The sequence below is a fragment of the Tachysurus fulvidraco genome, chromosome 4, assembly GCF_022655615.1.
Source record: "Tachysurus fulvidraco isolate hzauxx_2018 chromosome 4, HZAU_PFXX_2.0, whole genome shotgun sequence".
Classification (NCBI taxonomy): domain Eukaryota; kingdom Metazoa; phylum Chordata; class Actinopteri; order Siluriformes; family Bagridae; genus Tachysurus; species Tachysurus fulvidraco.
Window position 1 is genome coordinate 29,427,519 of NC_062521.1, and position 12,500 is coordinate 29,440,018.

The window sequence follows — 12,500 nt, forward strand, 5'->3', positions numbered from 1 at the left end:
TAAAAAATATAATAACAATAATAATTAAAAATAATAATAATAATAATAATAAAAAGTTCTATTTATTCGTATCCATATTTATTATATATTCTATATTAGTATTTACTGATTGATTGATTAGTAATTTTCTAGTTTGCTGCTTTCTGTTTTTTTTTTTACGGTGCCACTTTGTTTCTAAATGTTTATTTTGTTTTACTCATGTTTGTTTATTTCTGTTGGTTCACCATTATTTATTTTTTATTTGTTTTATCCCTTTGTTTTAAAACTTATGTATTTATTTATTAATTTTTTTGGTTTAATTTTTGTTCAGCATTTTACTTTTAAATTAATTTGTTTAATTATCACGTACTTAGTTGTGTCTAACTAAATAAAATCTAAAACAGGAGACATGAATGATTCACTTCTTACTTCTCTCTGTCTCTCTCTGTCTCTCTCTCTCTCTCTCTCTCTCTCTCTCTCTCTCTCTCTCTCTCTCTCTCTCTCTCTCTCTCTCAGTCTCGTGATTAAATTTTAAGCAGTACTCATGTCATTCCTGTTGGTTTTTGCCGAGTGGCTGCCCGGTGCCCTGGGGAGACTGGTGTTTGTCTGTCGAGACCTGAACAAGCGAGGTTAAACCGTGTCATCCTTCCTTCCCCTCATCCGGCCTGACAGTAGAGGAGGGGCACTGGCTGACCGGGTCGGCGTCGCATTAATTATGCCAGTAATCACTCATGGAGTCAGCTGCACGAGACCAGCTGCTAACGCTAACACCTCACAGCTATGCTGGAATTAGCAGCACACCTCTGGTCATTTAGCGAGCTCAGTCAGGCCGCCGTGCCCCCCGTCCGAACAGGGTGTGTTCATTTCGACGGCTAGCCGCTAGCGTGTTAGCCAGGATGTCAGTGTACATAAAGCTTGCAACGTGAGAGAGAGCTAAATTCATCTCTTCTTACTGGAGGAATGTGAGTGAGACAGACAGCAGGTCAGGGCTTTTCTTTAACACGCCAAGGCTGGAGAGAGTCTTCTCACTGCATGGTGTCTTTTACAGACACACACACACACACACACACACACACTTGTAAACGGGTTAAACAGCTACAGATAACCTCCACCAGCCCGAGGTCATCACTCACCGTATTGAACCCGTGACACTCGAGGATAAAAAAGCACCAGTTCTGTTACAGACGCTCATTTCAAGCTGCGTTATCGTGTCGAGGTCGTCTTCCAGTGGGTTTACAGTATCAGCAAAAAACATCAGTGTTCTTCAAGACAATGTTGGATTACACAGACAGGTTGTGTGCGGAAGTTTTGGCACTCCTGGCTGAGATATATATAATAAGGAAAAAGAATTCTATAAATTTCAGTTACTACCCAATCATGTCATTATTAAATAAATAAATAAATAAATAAATATTTAATATAAAAATCATATGATGTCTGCAGTATCGGTGTACTGTGCATTTTTCCTACTCAAAACATATACTAGTGGGCGGGGCTTATGCTAATAAGCCATCCAATGATTGGCTGGAGTTACTCATTTTCATTACATTTACAGCATTTGCAGATGCCCTTTTCCAAAGTAACTTACATTTTTTATCTTATATTTTTTACACAACTGAGCAATCGAGAGTTAAGGGCCTTCCTCAGGGGCCCAGATTTGTGGACCTGGGATTCGAACTTACAACCTTCAGATTGGCCAACACCTTAAACTCTAGGATACCCCTTCCCCAGTGCATGTAATCGTATTTACGGCTTGTCTTATTTCTTATACTTTATTCTTTGAGGTGTGTGTGTGTGTGTGTGCACGCGCGTGTGTGTGTGTGTGTGTGTGTGTGTGTGTGTGTGTGTGTGTGTGTGTGTGTGTGTGTGTGTGTGTGCAGTATTATATAGACCACTTTCTGTGCTTGCAAACATAAAGACCTGCCGCTCGCTTCTAATCTGACACAAGAGTTTTATTTAGTTTCATTATTTATTATTTAATTTTATTTAAATTATACTGTTCTTTAGTGATTATTATGGATCAGCATTGACAGACACGACAAAAGCGACCTCAAGTGGCGTGGAAGGTCTTTATGGCCTCGACGTCCCGTCTGCTGCTAAACGATACTAGGCGGAAGTCTGGCTTGACTGGACATCTCATAGAGCATTTATACTGTTGAGAAACTGAAGCTTTAACGCGTAATGATTTACACTTACAATATCAAAGGCACTGCAAGCTGCAGAAGTGTCGCACTTGCTAATGCCAGACGCCACAAACTGATTTGTTAGCTAAAAAAAAGTTAGCGAGCTGAACATATCCCTTCAGTGATCTAATGACAGCTGGCTAGCTTCCTCGAGTTAAGCCTGTTGGCTAGCTGCTAAACTTTCAGCACTCACTGGTACGGTAGTTAGTGACTCGGCTGAGCAACGCTGAAAAGGTCGGCAGACTTTCCTGCTCTGTTTACGTTACGTCCACATGCGCTACTGTACCGTACGTCCTCTGATCAAACTAATCTGGGTTTAAAGAGAATCCCGTAGCTCTACCACGATGCATTATTCACAAGAACACGGGTCCTGGTGCTCTTTCTATCTTCTGATTATATTTTAAGCGTGTTTTATGTGACCTACGTGATGAACAATGGCTCTGAGCCGCAGGGGATAATAAAGAGAAGAGCAGAGTCACATATTTAACATCGCTCACGTAGCCGTATCAGAAATACCCTCTCTCTCTCTCTCTCTCTCTCTCTCTCTCTCTCTCTCTCTCTCTCTCTCTCTCTCTCTCTCTCTCTCTTTTTGAAACATCTTCACTTTCCCATAACCTCATAGGTGAATGTTTTATTCCCCTGCTTTGAAATTCAACACCGGCGTTCAATCGTCAATTCTCCCCTCGACTCCTGGTATGAATAGGAAATAAGAGATGTATATCAAATAAAGGCAAAATAAAATGTATTAAAATAGCTGTGTGTGTGTGTGTGTGTGTGTGTGTGTGTGTGTGTGTGTGTGTGTGTGTGTGTGTGTGTGTGGGTTATGGCGACAGGGGCCCGTGAATTTAGATGAACCTTTTATGATATCCACGCTGGAGGCTTCGCTCAATCCATATCAATAATGCAGAGCTCTTTTGGAAATGGATTGTTTTAACATACATTTATTACCACAAACAGAATAACGCAGCGTTCCCTCTGACCGTTCCCAGCAGCTCCGCAGTTCCCCGCTGCTCTTTCGCCTCAGCGCCATGAAAACACGTTGTCTTCTTCACTTCCTCTCACTTCCCACCCATGAGGTCTGAAATCAGATTGTGTTCAGATTGGACAGCGAGAATTCGAACGCAGACTCTGCGGCCAGTTTGAGTTTACTCTTAAAGCGGAAACCAGACCTGTGAGTCTTTAAACGACTCACTACGAGAACGAACCTGTGATTTAGAGACAAACTAAAGAATGTCTCAATTGTCTCAATTGTGTCGATTCACTTATCTGAACCGAATTACTTAATTAATTTAAAACAAACAGACAAACAGATAAATAAATAAATAAATAAATAAATAAATAAATAAATATGTGAAATTTACTTCAAGGAGATTAATAAAGTAATTTGCTAATTCAGATTTGATAGATAGATAGATAGATAGATAGATAGATAGATAGATAGATAGATAGATAGATAGATAGATAGATAGAGTATGCATTGGTGCTTTGTTAAAATAACTGTCCATATTTTTATAATTTTTTAAATATGCCAATAATGCAACCTTTTAGTTTTTGAATGTTTTGACAAACTTAAAAATAAGATCAGACTCATGTGTATGAATGAGATCTGTTTCGATTTACAGGGAAAAAATATTCAAATAAATAAACAATAAATGATTTAAAGTCAGACTTGAAGAAACAGGGATTGAGGATGAATTGTCTAAGATGAAGAAAGAAAGAAAGAAAGAAAGAAAGAAAGAAAGAAAGAAAGAAAGAAAGAAAGAAAAGAAAGAAAGAAAATAAAAAGAAAGAAAGAAAGAAAGAAAGAAAGAAAGAAAGAAAGAAAGAAAGAAAGATATTTAGATAGATAGATATGGAAAGAAAGAAAGAAAGAAAGAAAGAATAATTGTTACTAAATGATGATAATGATGATTATTATTAACAATAATTATAATAGTAATAAAAATAATAATAAATAAATAAATATTCAAAATCTAATAATTTCCATTGATTTATATAAATAAAAATATAAAATTATAAAATTATTATTATTATCATTATCATTGTCATTATCATTAATAATGATAATAATAATAATAATAATAATAATAATAATAATAATAATAATAATAATAATAATAATAATAATTCTGGTGAAAGAAAAATTAAATATGATTAGATAAATGTTTCATTGTTTAATTAAAAGTAAGAATAATTAAAAATAAATAAATAAAGCTGTACATTTATCTGTACATCAAAATCTTATCTGACAGATTAGATTAATCTGATCTGACCCACACGGCTCTAAAGGAGTGATAGGAGGCAGTTAACACACACAGTCCGTCACGTATTCGGTGCTAAAAGATGCTTACGTTAGACGTCACGTGATCAGACACGCCCAGACAGGTTTTTGTAGCTATAAATAACTGGATTATTAGTTTAAGTGATGATTTGTTTTTATCACAAAATTGTTTTTGAATCATGAAACAAGACAATTTGTGCAGCTTTCTGAATAAATGTCTTCCTTTCTCAGTGCTGCTTTAGCAGAACGTGGCTCTGGGGATGAGTTAATGTTGCTTAACGATCTTCAGCTCTACATAGCTGTCTGAATCTGATATGTTTTACGTGTCCAGGCGAGAGGAGGCAGTCAGTTTGGATGCCCTTGTTCCTCTCTCTCCTGGAGCACCGGTTCTGAACAATCTGCTAATCTGTGGCTCTCTGTAACTTTCCACTCGCAGTTCGTCATCACGCTGCCGCAGCATCTGGTGGGTCACACGGCGCGGTCGCATCGTTCATCTCGAGCGTACGCATTTCACAGGTGTGAGAAATACCAGCGTTACCTCTGGCAAGCTGCTGCAGGAAACGCACTGCCTCTGTTCAGTAAGTAATGCTGCGTTTTTATACTAAAATAAAAAGAAAGGCCTAAAACTTGGCGCTATATTTTTGTGTCCCTTTTTAAGAAGTACACACAATAGGCCACTGATGAGTGGTTTGACGCTCGGTGCTGTGGTAATTACTGTACATTCACAAGCTTCCTGACTTCATGTTTTTGACAAAGCAAAAGCAAGGAGTGTGATTTAGATATCAGATTGACAGATAAGAGCCTCTCACCAGCACCAGCTTCCTCATAACACAAATCAGTGCAAGTTTACTCTGAAAGAATAGCGTTCAGGATAATTCTGGGTCATGCATTAATAGTGGTGTGTGTCCTGTCTGCTGCCTTCTTCTCCTCTTTCTCTTTTACAGTCCGAATTCAGAGCCCTATGTGAAGGGGATTAGCTCAAACTCCTGTAGGTAACATTAACGAGTTGGTTTATGGAGTGGATTAGTGAGCTAGCTGAACTGGATTGCTAACAAATCAACGTTACACATACCCTAACCCTAACCCTCAGGAGCAGCTCCTTCAGCATACACCGGGTTAATTCACACATTTAAGATCTAAACACTAACTGTTTTTCTTTCTGAAAGATTTATTTAATTACCTACTTTCTTTCTTATGTATTTACACTTGGTATCATGGCTGACTCTGTGCTCTGACTCTGTGCTCTGACCCTGTGCTCTGACCGTGTGGACTGACCCTGTGCACTGACCCTTTGCACTGACCCTGTGCTCTGACTCTGTGCTCTGACCCTGTGCTCTGTGCTCTGACCCTGTGCTTTGACATGGTGCACTGACCTTTTGCACTGACCCTGTGCTCTGTGCACTGACCCTTTGCACTGACCCTGTGCTCTGTGCTCTGACCCTGTGTACTGACCCTGTGCACTGACCCTGTGCTCTGACCCTGTGCTCTGACCCTGTGTACTGACCCTGTGCTCTGACCCTGTGCTCTGTGCTTTGTGCTCTGACCCTGTGCTCTGACCCTGTGTACTGACCCTGTGCTCTGACCCTGTGCTCTGTGCTCTGACCCTGTGCTCTGACTCTGTGCTCTGACCCTTTGCACTGACCCTGTGCTCTGTGCTCTGACCCTGTGCTTTGACCCTGTGCACTTACCCTGTGCTCTGACCCTTTGCACTGACCCTGTGCTCTGTGCTCTGACCCTGTGCTCTGACCCTGTGCTCTGACCCTGTGCGCTGACCCTGTGCTCTGTGCTCTGACCCTGTGCCCTGACAAGCAGAGATGTGTGAAGAAAAAGATTTCACTAGCTTTCTATTTCTGCTTATTTGCTTGCTTAATTGATTAATTACATTCCTAATTAACTAATAACTATTTTCTCGCTTGCTTGCTTGCTTTCTTTCTTTTGTCATACTTTCTTTCCCTTCTTATTATTTCCATCCTTCCTTTCTTCTTTCCTTACTTTATAATTTGCTTGCTTGCATCCGTCCTTTTTTCATTCTTTTCTTCCGTTCTAATTCCTATATTCCTTCCTCCCTCCCTTCTTTCTTTACTTTCTTATTTATTTATTTATTTATTTATTTATTTATTTATTTATTTATTTATTTATTTATTCGTTCATGTATTTATTTATGTACATCCTGATTTTTTTTTTAATTATTATTTACACAGTTCTCACAGATAACTAATTTGGACCAATCAGAGGAACCCAGTTCCTCGTGTATTGCGCCACGTTGTCGTCGACGACTTTGTGGTGTTAATCTGGAACGTCTGTGGTCATTTGTACACACTTAACAGATACCCAGATACTCGAATGCCTCCCTATCCAAACACATACACACTACATTAGCCGTCTTCTGTCTGCGTCTGTTCTGTAAAAATAATCAAAAGGACACATGTACGCTGTCATGCCTAGAAGCACAAACACTAAAACACAGCCACAGTAAACACACACACACACACACACAAACAAAGGAACACACCTTTCCTACAACCCACACACACCTTCCACTGCTGGTGACATCTGGACTGTTTCTGCCTGGCTGGTGTTTCTGTCCCATTGCGAGTGACACTGTGGGTGCAGAGGAAGCTTTCTGCCCCACCCGCCTTCTGCCTGTCTATCAGAAAATAAATATATAATTATCACCCCACACTCAGTGCATTAGGCTAGCCATGTGTGATAATCGGATATAACGGTGAGATTAGTGATCCCTTTAACGTCCGGGCCCCGATAAAGGCCAAAGTCGTTGTTATTCAGATGCTCTGTCGCCTTCGGTTACATGGAGGGTTAAGAACTGCATCTCTGTCCCACTCGTATTGTCGTTCACCTTTGTTTGGTTTGTGTGGTTGTCTTCGGGGAAGCGAGTGTGACCCGAGTCATTTCAAAGCAAGCTGAAAATAGGAATCGCTGCTTTGTTGTGCCTCTCTGAATAGTCTGGTCATGCTGTAAAATAAACCACATACAAAGATTTTTAAGAGCAGAAGGGTGAAAGGAACACATTCATCTGTCAGCTCCGTGGACACTCTGGACTTTAGATATGAGATCTGTGCACCGTGCTCAGGATTCTGTTAGAAGTTCGGTCATTCTAACAGGGAGCATAAGCCGTCCTTCACTCGTAGTACAGCGAGCAGGTGGAGTAGTGCTTTATACACACATTATTATAGGAAGAGAGAGTTCTAAGACCTTCTCCTTTTCCTAACCTTTCAAATAAGATGGATGGTAACGCTTGCTTTTGAACATGCAGCTGGAACCCTGATGATCTCAGAAGCTACTAGCACAGGGTATAAGAGTGAGGAGCTGTGCTGGTATAATACGGTATGTAGTAGTAGTAGCCTTTATTGTCACCGGTCACAGGTACCAACGAAATTAGCCATCAACCTGTCCGTTGACATGACAGGGAGATAGGGGATGTATTCGGGTTAATACACGGAGTAGATACATGTCCAATGGCACAGGTTATGAGGAATATGTACAGGTAAGACTGTGTTAGAACTAGTCAGAGAATCTGGGTTAAGTCGAATCGAGACATAAGGATCTATGATAGTAAACCCTGAGGCAGGGGTAATAGTATCTGAACTGAAAGATGTTTTGCTAATAGACTCAGAATTTGGGTTAGTAGAACCTGGACTAGATTATTTAGTGCAGTACATTCTGAAGTTTGTATCATAGCCATTACCTGAGGATCTGGGACAATATTGTCAAATACGGAGAATGTGGATTAATAGAATCGATACCTCAGAACATTGGTCTATAAACCTAAGACCTGAGTATGTCAGCGATGTTGGGATAAGATGCAGGTTAGCATAAAATAAACAGGATTTAATTTTAACTTAAAAAACAAGAAACAGAGACACAGACTAGGACGAGACGACAGCAGCAGACGACAACAGACAAGAGAGGATTCCGTGCTGCTCAAGGCAACGCGGCTCGACTACATACTAACAACAATTAACACATGAGGAACAAGTGTGCAGAGGCGGGGAGGAAGAGACAAGGCCGGGGCAGACACGTGAACACAGAACATCGACAAAAGCACTCGGCCAAAGTCCGGGCTGAGTCCTGTGTCTCGACTATTAATGAGAACCATGAGAATCTGTGGTAACAATCATGGCCTGATTATGTGGACCAATACAGTCAGGAAACTAGAAGTAGGTCTAATACGCCAGGTGTCTAGGATCTGGGGTACCAAAGTCAGGGACCCATAATTTAGTAAGAACCTGAGGATGGTGAGAAGTCAAAAACAAATCAGAACCTGAGGATCTGGCATAAAAGAAGTATATAAAATAATAATAAAATAAACACGAGGATGTGAGGCAATACGTTCAGGAGACTATCCATTTGGGTAAAAGTGTCTGGACACTATGATCTGATCTAGTTACCATACCAGGATCTGGTATAATGAAGTCAGGGCATGGGGCTAGGATATGGGGTAAGATGTTCTAGACCCTGGATTTTAGGGTACAAAGTCAGGAAGCTAAGTTCAAGGGCACTTGGGATTGAGTTAACAGGGCCACAAATAAGGATGTGGGGTGTATAGCATTAGCAGATGTGATAATAGAGCCAGGACACATATCTGGGGACTAGGGGTTTGGTAATAACGCCAGGACTTGATGGATATTGGGTCAAATCAGGACCTTTGAATCTTTGGTAATAGGGTCAGGAGCTGAGCTTATGGGCTTCATGATTTGTGGTAGTACATTATGGACCCTGGACACTGAATGTACTGAAATCATATCCCACTACTGCTATGTTACCGGTGCTCGGCATAGCCCTTGTGCAAGGCCCTTAACCCTCGACTTATAAATTCAGTTTTATAAATGAGATAAATGCAAGTCACTGTGGACAAGCAGATAAATGTAAATGACCTGTGGTAGAAGAGTCAGGGCAATAGAATCTGGAGTAATAGGACCTGAAGTTATTTTAATAGACGCATGACTTCTGCTGTAATTGAGTCATAACCTTTTGATCAGGGTTCGTAGAGTCAGACCTGAATTAAATTAGGCAGGACAACAGGGCCTCGGATAACACAGTCAGGAACCAAGGGTCTGTGGTAACTCAGTCAGAACCTGAAGATCTGGTGAAACGGTACCCAGGGGGTACCATGCCAGGTGGCCTGCAGGAGCTCCGGAGCTGCCACTGGAATACGGTTATCTGCCCCATAGCAGTACATAGTGCCTAGAAAAAAATCTCGAATACTTGTTTTCTTATTCGGTTTACTGTCTTTTATTTTTCAAAATCCCAGAATGTAGTCTGTACTGACAGAATATCGTGACAGAATGTTTTTGCCAGGGAAATATAAATCAGCCTCCACCGGAGATCCCACATCGCCTCATCAGTTGACTTTCTGTTTGAGATGTTGTCTACGTTTCATTTCATCCTGCTCCGTAGCACCGGATCCGGCTGGTACGGCAGGGAGCCGTATTTAAATATCTTATTTAAATGTAACATCCATACCTAAAATCTCCTTCTCTACACACCTGATCAGGTAGCACAGTAGGATGCAGAGTTTTTTTCTCTTGTTTTGTTTTGTTTTGGGGTTTTTTTTCCCCTTATCATCCGCAAGCTCCTGGACGGATCCGTTATTTATTTATTTATTTATTTATTTATTTATTTATTTATTTATTTATTTATTTATTTTTCTTAAACCGCAAATACATTACGCTTAGAGTTCCTGAGCGCTTTATTTGTTATTACATGTCTAAGCAATGATGCCTGAGAGGAATGCAAATGGTCTCCTTTCAAAATGTCATTAAAAAAATCATTATTGGCTCACTTTGACCTTTCTTTGAGTAACTATGCCTCTGTGCTTAATTTGGCATACATTATTGATGGAGGCCCATCCGCATCCACCAAAACGATTTCTCTTCTCAATATCTGTCACTCATTTACTCCTCTGAAGAAGCAGATGCAACAATGTGCTGTGAAAATGCTGTCAGCTCGCTCGCTCTCTCGCTCGCGCTCCTCTTTACCATGGACAATTAACCACCGTGTTTTACAAAGATTAATCTGTGCGTTAGCGTCGCTTCGCTTGCTTAATTAGCGTACAGAAACCTCAACAAAATAAAGTGGATTGTGACTGATTTGCTCAGTTTACATGATGCGTGATAACTAGATTTATTGTAATTTTTCCACGTTATCTAGAATGATAAACTTACCTTTTGCTACCTTTAAAAAAACAAACAAAAAAAACAGTATTTATTTATTTGTTTGTTTGTTTGTTTGTTTGTTTGTTTGTTTTCTACATTACTGTACGTGCTATAGATTAGCAGTCGGACTGGACTAGACCGTGTGAACCCAATTCATTGTTTCTGTTAACAAAATTACTTTTATTACATCTTAGAAACCAAGAAACCGAATACTTTTAAAAATCCACTAAAACTAAAGTATCACATTATCCTCAGCAAGTACTTACAGTGGAAAAAAGACACTAATTACACTTTTTTTTTTAATCTGGTGGTTATTACTTTTTACTAATTACTTTTTTACTTTTTACTATTACTAATAAAAACTTAACTACCTACTTGCACTTTCAATTCTAAAACATGTAAAAAAAAAAAAAGTAAAACAGTTCAGATGATTTTACACCGTGTATCGTTTGTACTTAAGAATATTTTAAAGAATTAACATAACACAACATATCATGTACGATATAATGTACGATCATGTACGATATTATGTGACATACGTAGTATTAGGTAAATTGATAAAAATGAAATAAAAGTTTTATTATAAGTTAAAATATATATGTTTTATATTTGAATTGGATTTTCCCAGAAACAAAATAACGAAATAAATAAATAAATAAATAAACAAATAAACAAACAAACAAATAAATAGTACATAAGCAAGCAAATAAATAAATAAACAAATAAACAAACAAATACATAAAAAACAATCTAATAAATAAATAAACTAGGTAGGTAGGTAAGTAAGTAAGCAAGGAAATAAATAAATAAATAAACAAACAAATAAATGAATGAATGAATGAAAGTTGTAGCGAGAGTGAGACAGCAGAATTGTAGTCTTAAGGAAGTCAGGCTGATTTTATGTTCGTCTCAGAGACACACCAATGCGTTTCTGATATATGTACAATGCGTTTCTGATTTATATAGATATTTATTTATTTTTCCCCTTCCCCTCGTACCAGGAGTGGCGAAGCACTCAGGCGCCACTAAAGTGCCTACGATATAACCATGGCTCCCAACTTTCCACTAATTGGGATATCAATAATTAAGAGCCTCATAAACTACGTAAATAAATCATGTCGAACGCTTACTGCACGACCAAAACTCTGTCGAGAAGAAACATTCAAACATTAATTCCACCAGAACAACTTCAGTCTTTGTCGTACTTTTTTTTTTTTTTTTTCCCCTTGATTATGTAATGGCTCTGGTTTATTTGAGCGCATTTGCCGTTATGATGGAGTCATTAACCGACGCAGGGAAAGCGAACAGACCGAGCGAGCGCTTGGAAACCTGTGAGTATTTCACATCTCTTTCCTTTTTACTTGGCAATCAGCAATCACATCTTGATACACGCCGGAGCTTTTATTTTTTTTTACCTGTCGGCATCTGTGATGGGTTTTTCTAATTGTCGAATGATTTTTGCTCGTTTTGCAACAACATGCTGATATTTTACTGGAAGAACAGCTTGTTTGTTGATAGGTAGGATTTTACTAACACATTTTATTTATTTATTCTTTATTTTTATTTTATTTATTTATTTATTTTTAGTGTGTGTTCAGTAGTTTTTTTGAGCCTTTACGTTCAGAAAAGTTGTTAGTGTTATATATATATTTCTTTTTTTGCCAGGATGTCCAAAGTTTTACTTTATCTTTGACTTATCTTCGATTCTCCGATAAAGATCATCAGTTCATCTCGTTTGGGTCACGTTTCCACATTCATAGCCAGCACTTGATCCGTGTATATTTATATTTGTATTTATATTTATATTTATTAAATCTGTTTATTTTTGAGCAAGTAAGAACAAATCCAAACGATTCTCCTGACAGGAATTTATTACAATGA

General features: G+C 38.8%; 1 long non-coding RNA gene across 1 annotated transcript in view; it reads left to right on the plus strand.

Annotated features, from left to right (window-relative positions):
* LOC125141004 overlaps positions 1-12,500 on the plus strand; it is a 275,689-nt gene that overhangs the window by 208,427 nt on the left and 54,762 nt on the right. The window contains exon 4 of the long non-coding RNA XR_007140327.1: positions 4,880-5,021. This is a non-coding gene — a long non-coding RNA (uncharacterized LOC125141004). The remainder of the gene's footprint in view (positions 1-4,879; positions 5,022-12,500) is intronic.